The following is a 22,905-nucleotide window of genomic DNA, read 5'->3' on the forward strand; positions in this document are numbered from 1 at the left end:
GTGGTCTCGGTCTTGTTTCACATGTTATGAGGTGTTTATAACCGTAGATGTGGTCTCGGTCTTGTTTCACATGTTATGAGGCGTTTTCACCGAAGATGTGGTCTCGGTCTTGTTTCACATGTTATGAGGCGTTTATAACCGAAGATGTGGTCTCGGTCTTGTTTCACATGTTATGAGGCGTTTTTAACCGAAGATGTGGTCTCGGTCTTGTTTCACATGTTATGAGGCATTTATTACCGAAGATGTGGTCTCGGTCTTGTTTCACATGTTATGAGGCGTTTATAACCGATGATGTGGTCTCGGTCTTGTTTAACATGTTATGAGGTGTTTATAACCGTAGATGTGGTCTCGGTCTTGTTTCACATGTTATGAGGCGTTTTCACCGAAGATGTGGTCTCAGTCTTGTTTCACATGTTATGAGGCATTTATAACCGAAGATGTGGTCTCGGTCTTGTTTCACATGTTATGAGGTGTTTATAACTGAAGATGTGGTCTCGGTCTTGTTTCACATGTTATGAGGCGTTTTAAACAAAGATGTGGTCTCGGTCTTGTTTCACATGTTATGAGGCGTTTTTAACTGAAGATGTGGTCTCTGTCTTGTTTCACATGTTATGAGGCGTTTATAACCGAAGATGTGGTCTCGGTCTTGTTTCACATGTTATGAGGCGTTTATAACCGAAGATGTGGTCTCGGTCTTGTTTCACATGCTATGAGGCGTTTATAACCGAAGATGTGGTCTCGGTCTTGTTTCACATGTAATGAGGTGTTTATAACAAGATGTGGTCTCGGTCTTGTTTCACATGTTATGAGGTGTTTATAACCGAAGATGTGGTCTCAGTCTTGTTTCACATGTTATGAGGTGTTTATAACCGAAGATGTGGTCTCGATCTTGTTTCACATGTTATGAAGTGTTTATAACCGAAGATGTGGTCTCGGTCGTGTTTCACATGTTATGAGGTGTTTATAACCGAAGATGTGGTCTCGGTCTTGTTTCACATGTTATGAGGTGTTTATAACCGAAGATGTGGTCTCGGTCTTGTTTCACGTGTTATGAGGTGTTTATAACTGAAGATGTGGTCTCGATCGTGTTTCACATGTTATGAGGTGTTTATAACCGAAGATGTGGTCTCGGTCTCGTTTCACATGTTATGAGGCGTTTTAACCGAAGATGTGGTCTCGGTCTTGTTTCACATGTTATGAGGTGTTTTTAACCGAAGATGTGGTCTCGGTCTTGTTTCACATGTTATGAGGCATTCATAACTGAAGATGTGGTCCCGGTCTTGTTTCACATGGTATGAGGCGTTTATAACCGAAGATGTGGTCTCGGTCTTGTTTCACATGTTATGAGGCATTTATTACCGAAGATGTGGTCTCTGTCTTGTTTCACATGTTATGAGGAGTTTTCACCGAAGATGTGGTCTCGGTCTTGTTTCACATGTTATGAGGCGTTTTTAACCGAAGATGTGGTCTCGGTCTTGTTTCACATGTTATGAGGCGATTATAACCGAGGACGTGGTCTCGGTCTTGTTTCACATGTTATGAGGCGTTTATAACCGAAGACGTGGTCTCGGTCTTGTTTCACATGTTATGAGGTGTTTATAACCGATGATGTGGTCTCGGTCTTGATTGACATGTTATGAAGTGTTTATAACCGAAGATGTGGTCTCGGTCTTGTTTCACATGTTATGAGGTGCTTATAACTGAAAATGTGGTCTCGGTCTTGTTTCACATGTTATGAGGTGTTTATAACCGAAGATGTGGTCTCGGTCTTGTTTCACATGTTATGAGGTGCTTATAACTGAAAATGTGGTCTCGGTCTTGTTTCACATGTTATGAGGTGTTTATAACCGATGATGTGGTCTCGGTCTTGTTTGACATGTTATGAGGTGTTTATAACCGATGATGTGGTCTCGGTCTTGTTTCACATGTTATGAGGTGTTTATAACCGATGATGTGGTCGCGGTCTTGTTTCACATGTTATGAGGTGTTTATAACCGATGATGTGGTCTCGGTCTTGTTTCACATGTTATGAGGTGTTTATAACCGATGATGTGGTCTCGGTCTTGTTTCACATGTTATGAGGTGTTTATAACCGTAGATGTGGTCTCGGTCTTGTTTCACATGTTATGAGGCGTTTTCACCGAAGATGTGGTCTCGGTCTTGTTTCACATGTTATGAGGCGTTTATAACCGAAGATGTGGTCTCGGTCTTGTTTCACATGTTATGAGGTGTTTATAACTGAAGATGTGGTCTCGGTCGTGTTTCACATGTTATGAGGTGTTTATAACCGAAGATGTGGTCTCGGTCTTGTTTCACGTGTTATGAGGTGTTTATAACTGAAGATGTGGTCTCGATCGTGTTTCACATGTTCTGAGGTGTTTATAACCGAAGATGTGGTCTCGGTCTCGTTTCAAATGTTATGAGGCGTTTTAACCGAAGATGTGGTCTCGGTCTCGTTTCACATGTTATGAGGCGTTTTAACCGAAGATGTGGTCTCGGTCTTGTTTCACATGCTATGAGGCGTTTATAACCGAAGATGTGGTCTCGGTCTTGTTTCACATGTTATGAGGCATTTATTACCGAAGATGTGGTCTCAGTCTTGTTTCACATGTTATGAGGTGTTTATAACCGAAGATGTGGTCTCGGTCTTGTTTCACATGTTATGAGGCGTTTATAACCGAAGATGTGGTCTCGGTCTTGTTTCACATGTTGTGAGGCGTTTTTAACCGAAGATGTGGTCTCGGTCTTGTTTCACATGTTATGAGGCGTTTATAACCGAAGATGTGGTCTCGGTCTTGTTTCACATGTTATGAGGTGTTTATATCCGAAGATGTAGTCTCGGTCTTGTTTCACATGTTATGAGGTGCTTATAACTGAAAATGTGGTCTCGGTCTTGTTTCACATGTTATGAGGTGTTTATAACCGAAGATGTGGTCTCGGTCTTGTTTCACATGTTATGAGGTGTTTATAACCGAAGATGTGGTCTCAGTCTTGTTTCACATGTAATGAGGTGTTTATAACCGAAGATGTGGTCTCGATCTTGTTTCACATGTTATGAGGTGTTTATAACCGAAGATGTGGTCTCGGTCGTGTTTCACATGTTATGAGGTGTTTATAACCGAAGATGTGGTCTCGGTCTTGTTTCACATGCTATGAGGCGTTTATAACCGAAGATGTGGTCTCGGTCTTGTTTCACATGTTATGAGGCATTTATTACCGAAGATGTGGTCTCAGTCTTGTTTCACATGTTATGAGGCGTTTATAACCGAAGACGTGGTCTCGGTCTTGTTTCACATGTTATGAGGTGTTGAAAACCGAAGATGTGGTCTCGATCTTGTTTCACATGTTATGAGGTGTTTATAACCGAAGATGTGGTCTCGGTCGTGTTTCACATGTTATGAGGTGTTTATAACCGAAGATGTGGTCTCGGTCTTGTTTCACATGTTATGAGGTGTTTATAACAAGATGTGGTCTCGGTCTTGTTTCACATGTTATGAGGTGTTTATAACTGAAGATGTGGTCTCGGTCTTGTTTCACATGTTATGAGGTGTTTATAACCGAAGATGTGGTCTCAGTCTTGTTTCACATGTTATGAGGTGTTTATAACCGAAGATGTGGTCTCGATCTTGTTTCACATGTTATGAAGTGTTTATAACCGAAGATGTGGTCTCGGTCGTGTTTCACATGTTATGAGGTTTTTATAACCGAAGATGTGGTCTCGGTCTTGTTTCACATGTTATGAGGTGTTTATAACCGAAGATGTGGTCTCAGTCTTGTTTCACATGTAATGAGGTGTTTATAACCGAAGATGTGGTCTCGATCTTGTTTCACATGTTATGAGGTGTTTATAACCGAAGATGTGGTCTCGGTCGTGTTTCACATGTTATGAGGTGTTTATAACCGAAGATGTGGTCTCGGTCTTGTTTCACATGTTATGAGGTGTTTATAACTGAACATGTGGTCTCGGTCTTGTTTCACGTGTTATGAGGTGTTTATAACTGAAGATGTGGTCTCGATCGTGTTTCACATGTTATGAGGTGTTTATAACCGAAGATGTGGTCTCGGTCTCGTTTCACATGTTATGAGGCGTTTTAACCGAAGATGTGGTCTCGGTCTTGTTTCACATGTTATGAGGCGTTTTTAACCGAAGATGTGGTCTCGGTCTTGTTTCACATGTTATGAGGCGTTCATAACTGAAGATGTGGTCTCTGTCTTGTTTCACATGTTATGAGGCGTTTTCACCGAAGATGTGGTCTCGGTCTTGTTTCACATGTTATGAGGCGTTTTTAACCGAAGATGTGGTCTCGGTCTTGTTTCACATGTTATGAGGCGTTTATAACCGAAGACGTGGTCTCGGTCTTGTTTCACATGTTATGAGGTGTTTATAACCGAAGATGTGGTCTCGGTCTTGTTTCACATGTTATGAGGTGCTTATAACTGAAAATGTGGTCTCGGTCTTGTTTCACATGTTATGAGGTGTTTATAACCGATGATGTGGTCTCGGTCTTGTTTGACATGTTATGAGGTGTTTGTAACCGAAGATGTGGTCTCGGTCTTGTTTCACATGTTATGAGGTGCTTATAACTGAAAATGTGGTCTCGGTCTTGTTTCACATGTTAAGAGGTGTTTATAACCGAAGACGTGGTCTCGGTCTTGTTTCACATGTTATGAGGTGTTTATAACCGAAAATGTGGTCTCGGTCTTGTTTCACATGTTATGAGGTGTTTATAACCGATGATGTGGTCTCGGTCTTGTTTGACATGTTATGAGGTGTTTATAACCGAAGATGTGGTCTCGGTCTTGTTTCACATGTTATGAGGTGCTTATAACTGAAAATGTGGTCTCGGTCTTGTTTCACATGTTATGAGGTGTTTATAACCGATGATGTGGTCTCGGTCTTGTTTCACATGTTATGAGGCGTTTTTAACCGAAGATGTGGTCTCTGTCTTGTTTCACATGTTATGAGGTGTTTATAACCGATGATGTGGTCTCGGTCTTGTTTGACATGTTATGAGGTGTTTATAACCGAAGATGTGGTCTCGGTCTTGTTTCACATGTTATGAGGTGCTTATAACTGAAAATGTGGTCTCGGTCTTGTTTCACATGTTATGAGGTGTTTATAACCGATGATGTGGTCTCGGTCTTGTTTCACATGTTATGAGGCGTTTTTAACCGAAGATGTGGTCTCTGTCTTGTTTCACATGTTATGAGGTGTTTATAACCGATGATGTGGTCTCGGTCTTGTTTCACATGTTATGATGCGTTTTTAACCGAAGATGTGGTCTCGGTCTTGTTTCACATGTTATGAGGTGTTTATAACTGAAGATGTGGTCTCGGTCGTGTTTCACATGTTATGAGGTGTTTATAACCGAAGATGTGGTCTCGGTCTTGTTTCACGTGTTATGAGGTGTTTATAACTGAAGATGTGGTCTCGATCGTGTTTCACATGTTATGAGGTGTTTATAACCGAAGATGTGGTCTCGGTCTCGTTTCAAATGTTATGAGGCGTTTTAACCGAAGATGTGGTCTCGGTCTCGTTTCACATGTTATGAGGCGTTTTAACCGAAGATGTGGTCTCGGTCTTGTTTCACATTCTATGAGGCGTTTATAACCGAAGATGTGGTCTCGGTCTTGTTTCACATGTTATGAGGCATTTATTACCGAAGATGTGGTCTCAGTCTTGTTTCACATGTTATGAGGTGTTTATAACCGAAGATGTGGTCTCGGTCTTGTTTCACATGTTATGAGGCGTTTATAACCGAAGATGTGGTCTCGGTCTTGTTTCACATGTTGTGAGGCGTTTTTAACCGAAGATGTGGTCTCGGTCTTGTTTCACATGTTATGAGGCGTTTATAACCGAAGATGTGGTCTCGGTCTTGTTTCACATGTTATGAGGTGTTTATAACCGAAGATGTAGTCTCGGTCTTGTTTCACATGTTATGAGGTGCTTATAACTGAAAATGTGGTCTCGGTCTTGTTTCACATGTTATGAGGTGTTTATAACCGAAGATGTGGTCTCGGTCTTGTTTCACATGTTATGAGGTGTTTATAACCGAAGATGTGGTCTCAGTCTTGTTTCACATGTAATGAGGTGTTTATAACCGAAGATGTGGTCTCGATCTTGTTTCACATGTTATGAGGTGCTTATAACTGAAAATGTGGTCTCGGTCTTGTTTCACATGTTATGAGGTGTTTATAACCGATGATGTGGTCTCGGTCTTGTTTGACATGTTATGAGGTGTTTATAACCGAAGATGTGGTCTCGGTCTTGTTTCACATGTTATGAGGTGCTTATAACTGAAAATGTGGTCTCGGTCTTGTTTCACATGTTATGAGGTGTTTATAACCGATGATGTGGTCTCGGTCTTGTTTCACATGTTATGAGGCGTTTTTAACCGAAGATGTGGTCTCTGTCTTGTTTCACATGTTATGAGGGGTTTATAACCGAAGATGTGGTCTCGGTCTTGTTTCACATGCTATGAGGCGTTTATAACCGAAGATGTGGTCTCGGTCTTGTTTCACATGTTATGAGGCATTTATTACCGAAGATGTGGTCTCAGTCTTGTTTCACATGTTATGAGGTATTTATAACCGAAGACGTGGTCTCGGTCTTGTTTCACATGTTATGAGGTGTTTATAACCGAAGATGTGGTCTCGATCTTGTTTCACATGTTATGAGGTGTTTATAACCAAAGATGTGGTCTCGGTCGTGTTTCACATGTTATGAGGTGTTTATAACCGAAGATGTGGTCTCGGTCTTGTTTCACATGTTATGAGGTGTTTATAACAAGATGTGGTCTCGGTCTTGTTTCACATGTTATGAGGTGTTTATAACTGAAGATGTGGTCTCGGTCTTGTTTCACATGTTATGAGGTGTTTATAACCGAAGATGTGGTCTCAGTCTTGTTTCACATGTTATGAGGTGTTTATAACCGAAGATGTGGTCTCGATCTTGTTTCACATGTTATGAAGTGTTTATAACCGAAGATGTGGTCTCGGTCGTGTTTCACATGTTATGAGGTTTTTATAACCGAAGATGTGGTCTCGGTCTTGTTTCACATGTTATGAGGTGTTTATAACCGAAGATGTGGTCTCAGTCTTGTTTCACATGTAATGAGGTGTTTATAACCGAAGATGTGGTCTCGATCTTGTTTCACATGTTATGAGGTGTTTATAACCGAAGATGTGGTCTCGGTCGTGTTTCACATGTTATGAGGTGTTTATAACCGAAGATGTGGTCTCGGTCTTGTTTCACATGTTATGAGGTGTTTATAACTGAAGATGTGGTCTCGGTCTTGTTTCACGTGTTATGAGGTGTTTATAACTGAAGATGTGGTCTCGATCGTGTTTCACATGTTATGAGGTGTTTATAACCGAAGATGTGGTCTCGGTCTCGTTTCACATGTTATGAGGCGTTTTAACCGAAGATGTGGTCTCGGTCTTGTTTCACATGTTATGAGGCGTTTTTAACCGAAGATGTGGTCTCGGTCTTGTTTCACATGTTATGAGGCGTTCATAACTGAAGATGTGGTCTCTGTCTTGTTTCACATGTTATGAGGCGTTTTCACCGAAGATGTGGTCTCGGTCTTGTTTCACATGTTATGAGGCGTTTTTAACCGAAGATGTGGTCTCGGTCTTGTTTCACATGTTATGAGGCGTTTATAACCGAAGACGTGGTCTCGGTCTTGTTTCACATGTTATGAGGTGTTTATAACCGAAGATGTGGTCTCGGTCTTGTTTCACATGTTATGAGGTGCTTATAACTGAAAATGTGGTCTCGGTCTTGTTTCACATGTTATGAGGTGTTTATAACCGATGATGTGGTCTCGGTCTTGTTTGACATGTTATGAGGTGTTTGTAACCGAAGATGTGGTCTCGGTCTTGTTTCACATGTTATGAGGTGCTTATAACTGAAAATGTGGTCTCGGTCTTGTTTCACATGTTATGAGGTGTTTATAACCGAAGACGTGGTCTCGGTCTTGTTTCACATGTTATGAGGTGTTTATAACCGAAGATGTGGTCTCGGTCTTGTTTCACATGTTATGAGGTGCTTATAACCGAAAATGTGGTCTCGGTCTTGTTTCACATGTTATGAGGTGTTTATAACCGATGATGTGGTCTCGGTCTTGTTTGACATGTTATGAGGTGTTTATAACCGAAGATGTGGTCTCGGTCTTGTTTCACATGTTATGAGGTGCTTATAACTGAAAATGTGGTCTCGGTCTTGTTTCACATGTTATGAGGTGTTTATAACCGATGATGTGGTCTCGGTCTTGTTTCACATGTTATGAGGCGTTTTTAACCGAAGATGTGGTCTCTGTCTTGTTTCACATGTTATGAGGTGTTTATAACCGATGATGTGGTCTCGGTCTTGTTTGACATGTTATGAGGTGTTTATAACCGAAGATGTGGTCTCGGTCTTGTTTCACATGTTATGAGGTGCTTATAACTGAAAATGTGGTCTCGGTCTTGTTTCACATGTTATGAGGTGTTTATAACCGATGATGTGGTCTCGGTCTTGTTTCACATGTTATGAGGCGTTTTTAACCGAAGATGTGGTCTCTGTCTTGTTTCACATGTTATGAGGTGTTTATAACCGATGATGTGGTCTCGGTCTTGTTTCACATGTTATGAGGCGTTTTTAACCGAAGATGTGGTCTCGGTCTTGTTTCACATGTTATGAGGTGTTTATAACTGAAGATGTGGTCTCGGTCGTGTTTCACATGTTATGAGGTGTTTATAACCGAAGATGTGGTCTCGGTCTTGTTTCACGTGTTATGAGGTGTTTATAACTGAAGATGTGGTCTCGATCGTGTTTCACATGTTATGAGGTGTTTATAACCGAAGATGTGGTCTCGGTCTCGTTTCAAATGTTATGAGGCGTTTTAACCGAAGATGTGGTCTCGGTCTCGTTTCACATGTTATGAGGCGTTTTAACCGAAGATGTGGTCTCGGTCTTGTTTCACATGCTATGAGGCGTTTATAACCGAAGATGTGGTCTCGGTCTTGTTTCACATGTTATGAGGCATTTATTGCCGAAGATGTGGTCTCAGTCTTGTTTCACATGTTATGAGGTGTTTATAACCGAAGATGTGGTCTCGGTCTTGTTTCACATGTTATGAGGCGTTTATAACCGAAGATGTGGTCTCGGTCTTGTTTCACATGTTGTGAGGCGTTTTTAACCGAAGATGTGGTCTCGGTCTTGTTTCACATGTTATGAGGCGTTTATAACCGAAGATGTGGTCTCGGTCTTGTTTCACATGTTATGAGGTGTTTATAACCGAAGATGTAGTCTCGGTCTTGTTTCACATGTTATGAGGTGCTTATAACTGAAAATGTGGTCTCGGTCTTGTTTCACATGTTATGAGGTGTTTATAACCGAAGATGTGGTCTCGGTCTTGTTTCACATGTTATGAGGTGTTTATAACCGAAGATGTGGTCTCAGTCTTGTTTCACATGTAATGAGGTGTTTATAACCGAAGATGTGGTCTCGATCTTGTTTCACATGTTATGAGGTGTTTATAACCGAAGATGTGGTCTCGGTCGTGTTTCACATGTTATGAGGTGTTTATAACCGAAGATGTGGTCTCGGTCTTGTTTCGCATGTTATGAGGTGTTTATAACTGAAGATGTGGTCTCGGTCTTGTTTCACGTGTTATGAGGTGTTTATAACTGAAGATGTGGTCTCGATCGTGTTTCACATGTTATGAGGTGTTTATAACCGAAGATGTGGTCTCGGTCTCGTTTCACATGTTATGAGGCGTTTTAACCGAAGATGTGGTCTCGATCTTGTTTCACATGTTATGAGGCGTTTTTAACCGAAGATGTGGTCTCGGTCTTGTTTCACATGTTATGAGGCGTTCATAACTGAAGATGTGGTCTCGGTCTTTTTTCACATGCTATGAGGCGTTTATAACCGAAGATGTGGTCTCGGTCTTGTTTCACATGTTATGAGGCATTTATTATCGAAGATGTGGTCTCTGTCTTGTTTCACATGTTATGAGGCGTTTTCACCGAAGATGTGGTCTCGGTCTTGTTTCACATGTTATGAGGCGTTTTTAACCGAAGATGTGGTCTCGGTCTTGTTTCACATGTTATGAGGCGTTTATAACCGAAGACGTGGTCTCGGTCTTGTTTCACATGTTATGAGGTGTTTATAACCGAAGATGTGGTCTCGGTCTTGTTTCACATGTTATGAGGTGCTTATAACTGAAAATGTGGTCTCGGTCTTGTTTCACATGTTATGAGGTGTTTATAACCGATGATGTGGTCTCGGTCTTGTTTGACATGTTATGAGGTGTTTATAACCGAAGATGTGGTCTCGGTCTTGTTTCACATGTTATGAGGTGCTTATAACTAAAAATGTGGTCTCGGTCTTGTTTCACATGTTATGAGGTGTTTATAACCGATGATGTGGTCTCGGTCTTGTTTCACATGTTATGAGGCGTTTTTAACCGAAGATGTGGTCTCTGTCTTGTTTCACATGTTATGAGGGGTTTATAACCGAAGATGTGGTCTCGGTCTTGTTTCACATGCTATGAGGCGTTTATAACCGAAGATGTGGTCTCGGTCTTGTTTCACATGTTATGAGGCATTTATTACCGAAGATGTGGTCTCAGTCTTGTTTCACATGTTATGAGGCGTTTATAACCGAAGACGTGGTCTCGGTCTTGTTTCACATGTTATGAGGTGTTTATAACCGAAGATGTGGTCTCGATCTTGTTTCACATGTTATGAGGTGTTTATAACCGAAGATGTGGTCTCGGTCGTGTTTCACATGTTATGAGGTGTTTATAACCGAAGATGTGGTCTCGGTCTTGTTTCACATGTTATGAGGTGTTTATAACAAGATGTGGTCTCGGTCTTGTTTCACATGTTATGAGGTGTTTATAACTGAAGATGTGGTTTCGGTCTTGTTTCACATGTTATGAGGTGTTTATAACCGAAGATGTGGTCTCAGTCTTGTTTCACATGTTATGAGGTGTTTATAACCGAAGATGTGGTCTCGATCTTGTTTCACATGTTATGAAGTGTTTATAACCGAAGATGTGGTCTCGGTCGTGTTTCACATGTTATGAGGTTTTTATAACCGAAGATGTGGTCTCGGTCTTGTTTCACATGTTATGAGGTGTTTATAACCGAAGATGTGGTCTCAGTCTTGTTTCACATGTAATGAGGTGTTTATAACCGAAGATGTGGTCTCGATCTTGTTTCACATGTTATGAGGTGTTTATAACCGAAGATGTGGTCTCGGTCGTGTTTCACATGTTATGAGGTGTTTATAACCGAAGATGTGGTCTCGGTCTTGTTTCACATGTTATGAGGTGTTTATAACTGAAGATGTGGTCTCGGTCTTGTTTCACGTGTTATGAGGTGTTTATAACTGAAGATGTGGTCTCGATCGTGTTTCACATGTTATGAGGTGTTTATAACCGAAGATGTGGTCTCGGTCTCGTTTCACATGTTATGAGGCGTTTTAACCGAAGATGTGGTCTCGGTCTTGTTTCACATGTTATGAGGCGTTTTTAACCGAAGATGTGGTCTCGGTCTTGTTTCACATGTTATGAGGCGTTCATAACTGAAGATGTGGTCTCTGTCTTGTTTCACATGTTATGAGGCGTTTTCACCGAAGATGTGGTCTCGGTCTTGTTTCACATGTTATGAGGCGTTTTTAACCGAAGATGTGGTCTCGGTCTTGTTTCACATGTTATGAGGCGTTTATAACCGAAGACGTGGTCTCGGTCTTGTTTCACATGTTATGAGGTGTTTATAACCGAAGATGTGGTCTCGGTCTTGTTTCACATGTTATGAGGTGCTTATAACTGAAAATGTGGTCTCGGTCTTGTTTCACATGTTATGAGGTGTTTATAACCGATGATGTGGTCTCGGTCTTGTTTGACATGTTATGAGGTGTTTGTAACCGAAGATGTGGTCTCGGTCTTGTTTCACATGTTATGAGGTGCTTATAACTGAAAATGTGGTCTCGGTCTTGTTTCACATGTTATGAGGTGTTTATAACCGAAGACGTGGTCTCGGTCTTGTTTCACATGTTATGAGGTGTTTATAACCGAAGATGTGGTCTCGGTCTTGTTTCACATGTTATGAGGTGCTTATAACCGAAAATGTGGTCTCGGTCTTGTTTCACATGTTATGAGGTGTTTATAACCGATGATGTGGTCTCGGTCTTGTTTGACATGTTATGAGGTGTTTATAACCGAAGATGTGGTCTCGGTCTTGTTTCACATGTTATGAGGTGCTTATAACTGAAAATGTGGTCTCGGTCTTGTTTCACATGTTATGAGGTGTTTATAACCGATGATGTGGTCTCGGTCTTGTTTCACATGTTATGAGGCGTTTTTAACCGAAGATGTGGTCTCTGTCTTGTTTCACATGTTATGAGGTGTTTATAACCGATGATGTGGTCTCGGTCTTGTTTCACATGTTATGAGGCGTTTTTAACCGAAGATGTGGTCTCGGTCTTGTTTCACATGTTATGAGGCATTTATTACCGAAGATGTGGTCTCGGTCTTGTTTCACATGTTATGAGGCGTTTATAACCGATGATGTGGTCTCGGTCTTGTTTAACATGTTATGAGGTGTTTATAACCGTAGATGTGGTCTCGGTCTTGTTTCACATGTTATGAGGCGTTTTCACCGAAGATGTGGTCTCAGTCTTGTTTCACATGTTATGAGGCGTTTATCACCGAAGATGTGGTCTCGGTCTTGTTTCACATGTTATGAGGTGTTTATAACCGAAGATGTGGTCTCGGTCTTGTTTCACATGTTATGAGGTGTTTATAACCGAAGATGTGGTCTCGATCTTGTTTCACATGTTATGAAGTGTTTATAACCGAAGATGTGGTCTCGGTCGTGTTTCACATGTTATGAGGTGTTTATAACCGAAGATGTGGTCTCGGTCTTGTTTCACATGTTATGAGGTGTTTATAACCGAAGATGTGGTCTCGGTCGTGTTTCACATGTTATGAGGTGTTTATAACCGAAGATGTGGTCTCGATCTTGTTTCACATGTTATGAGGTGTTTATAACCAAAGATGTGGTCTCGATCTTGTTTCACATGTTATGAGGTGTTTATAACCAAAGATGTGGTCTCGAGCTTGTTTCACATGTTATGAGGCGTTTTAACCGAAGATGTGGTCTCGGTCTTGTTTCACATGTTATGAGGCGTTTTTAACCGAAGATGTGGTCTCTGTCTTGTTTCACATGTTATGAGGCGTTTATAACCGAAGATGTGGTCTCGGTCTTGTTTCACATGCTATGAGGCGTTTATAACCGAAGATGTGGTCTCGGTCTTGTTTCACATGTTATGAGGCATTTATTACCGAAGATGTGGTCTCGGTCTTGTTTCACATGTTATGAGGCATTTATAACCGAAGATGTGGTCTCGGTCTTGTTTCACATGCTATGAGGCGTTTATAACCGAAGATGTGGTCTCGGTCTTGTTTCACATGTTATGAGGTGTTTATAACCGAAGATGTGGTTTCAGTCTTGTTTCACATGTTATGAGGTGTTTATAACCGAAGATGTGGTCTCGGTCTTGTTTCACATGTTATGAGGTGTTTATAACCAAAGATGTGGTCTCGATCTTGTTTCACATGTTATGAGGTGTTTATAACCGAAGATGTGGTCTCGGTCGTGTTTCACATGTTATGAGGTGTTTATAACCGAAGATGTGGTCTCTGTCATGTTTCACATGTTATGAGGTGTTTATAACCGAAGATGTGGTCTCGGTCTTGTTTCACATGTTATGAGGTGTTTATAACAAGATGTGGTCTCGGTCTTGTTTCACATGTTATGAGGTGTTTATAACTGAAGATGTGGTCTCGATCGTGTTTCACATGTTATGAGGTGTTTATAACCGAAGATGTGGTCTCGGTCTCGTTTCACATGTTATGAGGCGTTTTCACCGAAGATGTGGTCTCGGTCTTGTTTCACATGTTATGAGGCGTTTTTAACCGAAGATGTGGTCTCGGTCTTGTTTCACATGTTATGAGGCGTTTATAACCGAAGATGTGGTCTCGGTCTTGTTTCACATGTTATGAGGCATTTATTACCGAAGATGTGGTCTCAGTCTTGTTTCACATGTTATGAGGTGTTTATAACCGAAGATGTGGTCTCGGTCTTGTTTCACATGTTATGAGGCGTTTTTAACCGAAGATGTGGTCTCGGTCTTGTTTCACATGTTATGAGGCATTTATTACCGAAGATGTGGTCTCGGTCTTGTTTCACATGTTATGAGGCGTTTATAACCGATGATGTGGTCTCGGTCTTGTTTCACATGTTATGAGGTGTTTATAACCGTAGATGTGGTCTCGGTCTTGTTTCACATGTTATGAGGCGTTTTCACCGAAGATGTGGTCTCGGTCTTGTTTCACATGTTATGAGGCGTTTATAACCGAAGATGTGGTCTCGGTCTTGTTTCACATGTTATGAGGTGTTTATAACCGAAGATGTGGTCTCGGTCTTGTTTCACATGTTATGAGGTGTTTATAACCGAAGATGTGGTCTCGGTCTTGTTTCACATGTTATGAGGTGTTTATAACCGTAGATGTGGTCTCGGTCTTGTTTCACATGTTATGAGGCGTTTTCACCGAAGATGTGGTCTCGGTCTTGTTTCACATGTTATGAGGCGTTTATAACCGAAGATGTGGTCTCGGTCTTGTTTCACATGTTATGAGGCGTTTTTAACCGAAGATGTGGTCTCGGTCTTGTTTCACATGTTATGAGGCATTTATTACCGAAGGTGTGTTCTCGGTCTTGTTTCACATGTTATGAGGCGTTTATAACCGATGATGTGGTCTCGGTCTTGTTTAACATGTTATGAGGTGTTTATAACCGTAGATGTGGTCTCGGTCTTGTTTCACATGTTATGAGGCGTTTTCACCGAAGATGTGGTCTCAGTCTTGTTTCACATGTTATGAGGCATTTATAACCGAAGATGTGGTCTCGGTCTTGTTTCACATGTTATGAGGTGTTTATAACTGAAGATGTGGTCTCGGTCTTGTTTCACATGTTATGAGGCGTTTTAAACAAAGATGTGGTCTCGGTCTTGTTTCACATGTTATGAGGCGTTTTTAACTGAAGATGTGGTCTCTGTCTTGTTTCACATGTTATGAGGCGTTTATAACCGAAGATGTGGTCTCGGTCTTGTTTCACATGTTATGAGGCGTTTATAACCGAAGATGTGGTCTCGGTCTTGTTTCACATGCTATGAGGCGTTTATAACCGAAGATGTGGTCTCGGTCTTGTTTCACATGTAATGAGGTGTTTATAACAAGATGTGGTCTCGGTCTTGTTTCACATGTTATGAGGTGTTTATAACCGAAGATGTGGTCTCAGTCTTGTTTCACATGTTATGAGGTGTTTATAACCGAAGATGTGGTCTCGATCTTGTTTCACATGTTATGAAGTGTTTATAACCGAAGATGTGGTCTCGGTCGTGTTTCACATGTTATGAGGTGTTTATAACCGAAGATGTGGTCTCGGTCTTGTTTCACATGTTATGAGGTGTTTATAACCGAAGATGTGGTCTCGGTCGTGTTTCACATGTTATGAGGTGTTTATAACCGAAGATGTGGTCTCGATCTTGTTTCACATGTTATGAGGTGTTTATAACCAAAGATGTGGTCTCGATCTTGTTTCACATGTTATGAGGTGTTTATAACCAAAGATGTGGTCTCGAGCTTGTTTCACATGGTATGAGGTGTTTATAACCGAAGATGTGGTCTCGGTCGTGTTTCACATGTTATGAGGTGTTTATAACTGAAGATGTGGTCTCGGTCTTGTTTCACATGTTATGAGGCATTTTAACCGAAGATGTGGTCTCGGTCTTGTTTCACATGTTATGAGGCGTTTTTAACCGAAGATGTGGTCTCGGTCTTGTTTCACATGTTATGAGGTGTTTATAACCGATGATGTGGTCTCGGTCTTGTTTCACATGTTATGAGGTGTTTATAACCGTAGATGTGGTCTCGGTCTTGTTTCACATGTTATGAGGCGTTTTCACCGAAGTTGTGGTCTCGGTCTTGTTTCACATGTTATGAGGCGTTTATAACCGAAGATGTGGTCTCGGTCTTGTTTCACATGTTATGAGGTGTTTATAACTGAAGATGTGGTCTCGGTCTTGTTTCACATGTTATGAGGCGTTTTAACCGAAGATGTGGTTTCGGTCTTGTTTCACATGTTATGAGGCGTTTTTAACCGAAGATGTGGTCTCTGTCTTGTTTCACATGTTATGAGGCGTTTATAACCGAAGATGTGGTCTCGGTCTTGTTTCACATGCTATGAGGCGTTTATAACCGAAGATGTGGTCTCGGTCTTGTTTCACATGTTATGAGGCATTTATTACCGAAGATGTGGTCTCGGTCTTGTTTCACATGTTATGAGGCGTTTATAACCGAAGATGTGGTCTCGGTCTTGTTTCACATGCTTTGAGGCGTTTATAACCGAAGATGTGGTCTCGGTCTTGTTTCACATGTTATGAGGTGTTTATAACCGAAGATGTGGTTTCAGTCTTGTTTCACATGTTATGAGGCGTTTATAACCGAAGATGTGGTCTCGGTCTTGTTTCACATGTTATGAGGTGTTTATAACCGAAGATGTGGTCTCGGTCTTGTTTCACATGTTATGAGGTGTTTATAACAAGATGTGGTCTCGGTCTTGTTTCACATGTTATGAAGTGTTTATAACTGAAGATGTGGTCTCGATCGTGTTTCACATGTTATGAGGTGTTTATAACCGAAGATGTGGTCTCGGTCTCGTTTCACATGTTATGAGGCGTTTTAACCGAAGATGTGGTCTCGGTCTTGTTTCACATGCTATGAGGCGTTTATAACCGAAGATGTGGTCTCGGTCTTGTTTCACATGTTATGAGGCATTTATTACCGAAGATGTGGTCTCAGTCTTGTTTCACATGTTATGAGGTGTTTATAACCGAAGATGTGGTCTCAGTCTTGTTTCACATGTAATGAGGTGTTTATAACCAAAGATGTGGTCTCGATCTTGTTTCACATGTTATGAGGTGTTTATAACCGAAGATGTGGTCTCGGTCGTGTTTCACATGTTATGAGGTGTTTATAACCGAAGATGTGGTCTCGGTCTTGTTTCACATGTTATGAGGTGTTTATAACTGAAGATGAGGTCTCGGTCTTGTTTCACGTGTTATGAGGTGTTTATAACTGAAGATGTGGTCTCGATCGTGTTTCACATGTTATGAGGTGTTTATAACCGAAGATGTGGTCTCGGTCTCGTTTCACATGTTATGAGGCGTTTTAACCGAAGATGTGGTCTCGGTCTTGTTTCACATGTTATGAGGCGTTTTTAACCGAAGATGTGGTCTCGGTCTTGTTTCACATGTTATGAGGCATTCATAACTGAAGATGTGGTCTCGGTCTTGTTTCACATGGTATGAGGCGTTTATAACCGAAGATGTGGTCTCGGTCTTGTTTCACATGTTATGAGGCATTTATTACCGAAGATGTGGTCTCTGTCTTGTTTCACATGTTATGAGGAGTTTTCACCGAAGATGTGGTCTCGGTCTTGTTTCACATGTTATGAGGCGTTTTTAACCGAAGATGTGGTCTCGGTCTTGTTTCACATGTTATGAGGCGATTATAACCGAGGACGTGGTCTCGGTCTTGTTTCACATGTTATGAGGCGTTTATAACCGAAGACGTGGTCTCGGTCTTGTTTCACATGTTATGAGGTGTTTATAACCGATGATGTGGTCTCGGTCTTGTTTGACATGTTATGAAGTGTTTATAACCGAAGATGTGGTCTCGGTCTTGTTTCACATGTTATGAGGTGCTTATAACTGAAAATGTGGTCTCGGTCTTGTTTCACATGTTATGAGGTGTTTATAACCGAAGATGTGGTCTCGGTCTTGTTTCACATGTTATGAGGTGCTTATAACTGAAAATGTGGTCTCGGTCTTGTTTCACATGTTATGAGGTGTTTATAACCGATGATGTGGTCTCGGTCTTGTTTGACATGTTATGAGGTGTTTATAACCGATGATGTGGTCTCGGTCTTGTTTCACATGTTATGAGGTGTTTATAACCGATGATGTGGTCGCGGTCTTGTTTCACATGTTATGAGGTGTTTATAACCGATGATGTGGTCTCGGTCTTGTTTCACATGTTATGAGGTGTTTATAACCGATGATGTGGTCTCGGTCTTGTTTCACATGTTATGAGGTGTTTATAACCGTAGATGTGGTCTCGGTCTTGTTTCACATGTTATGAGGCGTTTTCACCGAAGATGTGGTCTCGGTCTTGTTTCACATGTTATGAGGCGTTTATAACCGAAGATGTGGTCTCGGTCTTGTTTCACATGTTATGAGGTGTTTATAACTGAAGATGTGGTCTCGGTCGTGTTTCACATGTTATGAGGTGTTTATAACCGAAGATGTGGTCTCGGTCTTGTTTCACGTGTTATGAGGTGTTTATAACTGAAGATGTGGTCTCGATCGTGTTTCACATGTTATGAGGTGTTTATAACCGAAGATGTGGTCTCGGTCTCGTTTCAAATGTTATGAGGCGTTTTAACCGAAGATGTGGTCTCGGTCTCGTTTCACATGTTATGAGGCGTTTTAACCGAAGATGTGGTCTCGGTCTTGTTTCACATGCTATGAGGCGTTTATAACCGAAGATGTGGTCTCGGTCTTGTTTCACATGTTATGAGGCATTTATTACCGAAGATGTGGTCTCAGTCTTGTTTCACATGTTATGAGGTGTTTATAACCGAAGATGTGGTCTCGGTCTTGTTTCACATGTTATGAGGCGTTTATAACCGAAGATGTGGTCTCGGTCTTGTTTCACATGTTGTGAGGCGTTTTTAACCGAAGATGTGGTCTCGGTCTTGTTTCACATGTTATGAGGCGTTTATAACCGAAGATGTGGTCTCGGTCTTGTTTCACATGTTATGAGGTGTTTATAACCGAAGATGTAGTCTCGGTCTTGTTTCACATGTTATGAGGTGCTTATAACTGAAAATGTGGTCTCGGTCTTGTTTCACATGTTATGAGGTGTTTATAACCGAAGATGTGGTCTCGGTCTTGTTTCACATGTTATGAGGTGTTTATAACCAAAGATGTGGTCTCAGTCTTGTTTCACATGTAATGAGGTGTTTATAACCGAAGATGTGGTCTCGATCTTGTTTCACATGTTATGAGGTGTTTATAACCGAAGATGTGGTCTCGGTCGTGTTTCACATGTTATGAGGTGTTTATAACCGAAGATGTGGTCTCGGTCTTGTTTCACATGCTATGAGGCGTTTATAACCGAAGATGTGGTCTCGGTCTTGTTTCACATGTTATGAGGCATTTATTACCGAAGATGTGGTCTCAGTCTTGTTTCACATGTTATGAGGCGTTTATAACCGAAGACGTGGTCTCGGTCTTGTTTCACATGTTATGAGGTGTTTATAACCGAAGATGTGGTCTCGATCTTGTTTCACATGTTATGAGGTGTTTATAACCGAAGATGTGGTCTCGGTCGTGTTTCACATGTTATGAGGTGTTTATAACCGAAGATGTGGTCTCGGTCTTGTTTCACATGTTATGAGGTGTTTATAACAAGATGTGGTCTCGGTCTTGTTTCACATGTTATGAGGTGTTTATAACTGAAGATGTGGTCTCGGTCTTGTTTCACATGTTATGAGGTGTTTATAACCGAAGATGTGGTCTCAGTCTTGTTTCACATGTTATGAGGTGTTTATAACCGAAGATGTGGTCTCGATCTTGTTTCACATGTTATGAAGTGTTTATAACCGAAGATGTGGTCTCGGTCGTGTTTCACATGTTATGAGGTTTTTATAACCGAAGATGTGGTCTCGGTCTTGTTTCACATGTTATGAGGTGTTTATAACCGAAGATGTGGTCTCAGTCTTGTTTCACATGTAATGAGGGGTTTATAACCGAAGATGTGGTCTCGATCTTGTTTCACATGTTATGAGGTGTTTATAACCGAAGATGTGGTCTCGGTCGTGTTTCACATGTTATGAGGTGTTTATAACCGAAGATGTGGTCTCGGTCTTGTTTCACATGTTATGAGGTGTTTATAACTGAAGATGTGGTCTCGGTCTTGTTTCACGTGTTATGAGGTGTTTATAACTGAAGATGTGGTCTCGATCGTGTTTCACATGTTATGAGGTGTTTATAACCGAAGATGTGGTCTCGGTCTCGTTTCACATGTTATGAGGCGTTTTAACCGAAGATGTGGTCTCGGTCTTGTTTCACATGTTATGAGGCGTTTTTAACCGAAGATGTGGTCTCGGTCTTGTTTCACATGTTATGAGGCGTTCATAACTGAAGATGTGGTCTCTGTCTTGTTTCACATGTTATGAGGCGTTTTCACCGAAGATGTGGTCTCGGTCTTGTTTCACATGTTATGAGGAGTTTATAACCGATGATGTGGTCTCGGTCTTGTTTCACATGTTATGAGGTGTTTATAACCGTAGATGTGGTCTCGGTCTTGTTTCACATGTTATGAGGCGTTTTCACCGAAGATGTGGTCTCGGTCTTGTTTCACATGTTATGAGGCGTTTATAACCGAAGATGTGGTCTCGGTCTTGTTTCACATGTTATGAGGTGTTTATAACCGAAGATGTGGTCTCGGTCTTGTTTCACATGTTATGAGGTGTTTATAACCGAAGATGTGGTCTCGGTCTTGTTTCACATGTTATGAGGTGTTTATAACCGTAGATGTGGTCTCGGTCTTGTTTCACATGTTATGAGGCGTTTTCACCGAAGATGTGGTCTCGGTCTTGTTTCACATGTTATGAGGCGTTTATAACCGAAGATGTGGTCTCGGTCTTGTTTCACATGTTATGAGGTGTTTATAACCGAAGATGTGGTCTCGGTCTTGTTTCACATGTTATGAGGCGTTTTTAACCGAAGATGTGGTCTCGGTCTTGTTTCACATGTTATGAGGCATTTATTACCGAAGATGTGGTCTCGGTCTTGTTTCACATGTTATGAGGCGTTTATAACCGATGATGTGGTCTCGGTCTTGTTTAACATGTTATGAGGTGTTTATAATCGTAGATGTGGTCTCGGTCTTGTTTCACATGTTATGAGGCGTTTTCACCGAAGATGTGGTCTCAGTCTTGTTTCACATGTTATGAGGCATTTATAACCGAAGATGTGGTCTCGGTCTTGTTTCACATGTTATGAGGTGTTTATAACTGAAGATGTGGTCTCGGTCTTGTTTCACATGTTATGAGGCGTTTTAAACAAAGATGTGGTCTCGGTCTTGTTTCACATGTTATGAGGCGTTTTTAACCGAAGATGTGGTCTCTGTCTTGTTTCACATGTTATGAGGCGTTTATAACCGAAGATGTGGTCTCGGTCTTGTTTCACATGTTATGAGGCGTTTATAACCGAAGATGTGGTCTCGGTCTTGTTTCACATGCTATGAGGCGTTTATAACCGAAGATGTGGTCTCGGTCTTGTTTCACATGTAATGAGGTGTTTATAACAAGATGTGGTCTCGGTCTTGTTTCACATGTTATGAGGTGTTTATAACTGAAGATGTGGTCTCGGTCTTGTTTCACATGTTATGAGGTGTTTATAACCGAAGATGTGGTCTCAGTCTTGTTTCACATGTTATGAGGTGTTTATAACCGAAGATGTGGTCTCGATCTTGTTTCACATGTTATGAAGTGTTTATAACCGAAGATGTGGTCTCGGTCGTGTTTCACATGTTATGAGGTGTTTATAACCGAAGATGTGGTCTCGGTCTTGTTTCACATGTTATGAGGTGTTTATAACCGAAGATGTGGTCTCGGTCGTGTTTCACATGTTATGAGGTGTTTATAACCGAAGATGTGGTCTTGATCTTGTTTCACATGTTATGAGGTGTTTATAACCAAAGATGTGGTCTCGATCTTGTTTCACATGTTATGAGGTGTTTATAACCAAAGATGTGGTCTCAGTCTTGTTTCACATGTTATGAGGCGTTTTAACCAAAGATGTGGTCTCGGTCTTGTTTCACATGTTATGAGGCGTTTTTAACCGAAGATGTGGTCTCTGTCTTGTTTCACATGTTATGAGGCGTTTATAACCGAAGATGTGGTCTCGGTCTTGTTTCACATGCTATGAGGCGTTTATAACCGAAGATGTGGTCTCGGTCTTGTTTCACATGTTATGAGGCATTTATTACCGAAGATGTGGTCTCGGTCTTGTTTCACATGTTATGAGGTGTTTATAACCGAAGATGTGGTCTCGGTCTTGTTTCACATGCTATGAGGCGTTTATAACCGAAGATGTGGTCTCGGTCTTGTTTCACATGTTATGAGGTGTTTATAACCGAAGATGTGGTTTCAGTCTTGTTTCACATGTTATGAGGCGTTTATAACCGAAGATGTGGTCTCGGTCTTTTTTCACATGTTATGAGGTGTTTATAACCAAAGATGTGGTCTCGATCTTGTTTCACATGTTATGAGGTGTTTATAACCGAAGATGTGGTCTCGGTCGTGTTTCACATGTTATGAGGTGTTTATAACCGAAGATGTGGTCTCGGTCTTGTTTCACATGTTATGAGGCGTTTATAACCGAAGATGTGGTCTCGGTCTTGTTTCACATGTTATGAGGCATTTATTACCGAAGATGTGGTCTCGGTCTTGTTTCACATGTTATGAGGCGTTTATAACCGAAGATGTGGTCTCGGTCTTGTTTCACATGCTATGAGGCGTTTATAACCGAAGATGTGGTCTCGGTCTTGTTTCACATGTTATGAGGTGTTTATAACCGAAGATGTGGTTTCAGTCTTGTTTCACATGTTATGAGGCGTTTATAACCGAAGATGTGGTCTCGGTCTTGTTTCACATGTTATGAGGTGTTTATAACCAAAGATGTGGTCTCGATCTTGTTTCACATGTTATGAGGTG

The sequence above is a fragment of the Myxine glutinosa genome, chromosome 14 (assembly GCF_964187855.1).
Source record: "Myxine glutinosa chromosome 14, kmMyxGlut1.1, whole genome shotgun sequence".
In the NCBI taxonomy this organism is placed as follows: Eukaryota; Metazoa; Chordata; class Myxini; order Myxiniformes; family Myxinidae; genus Myxine; species Myxine glutinosa.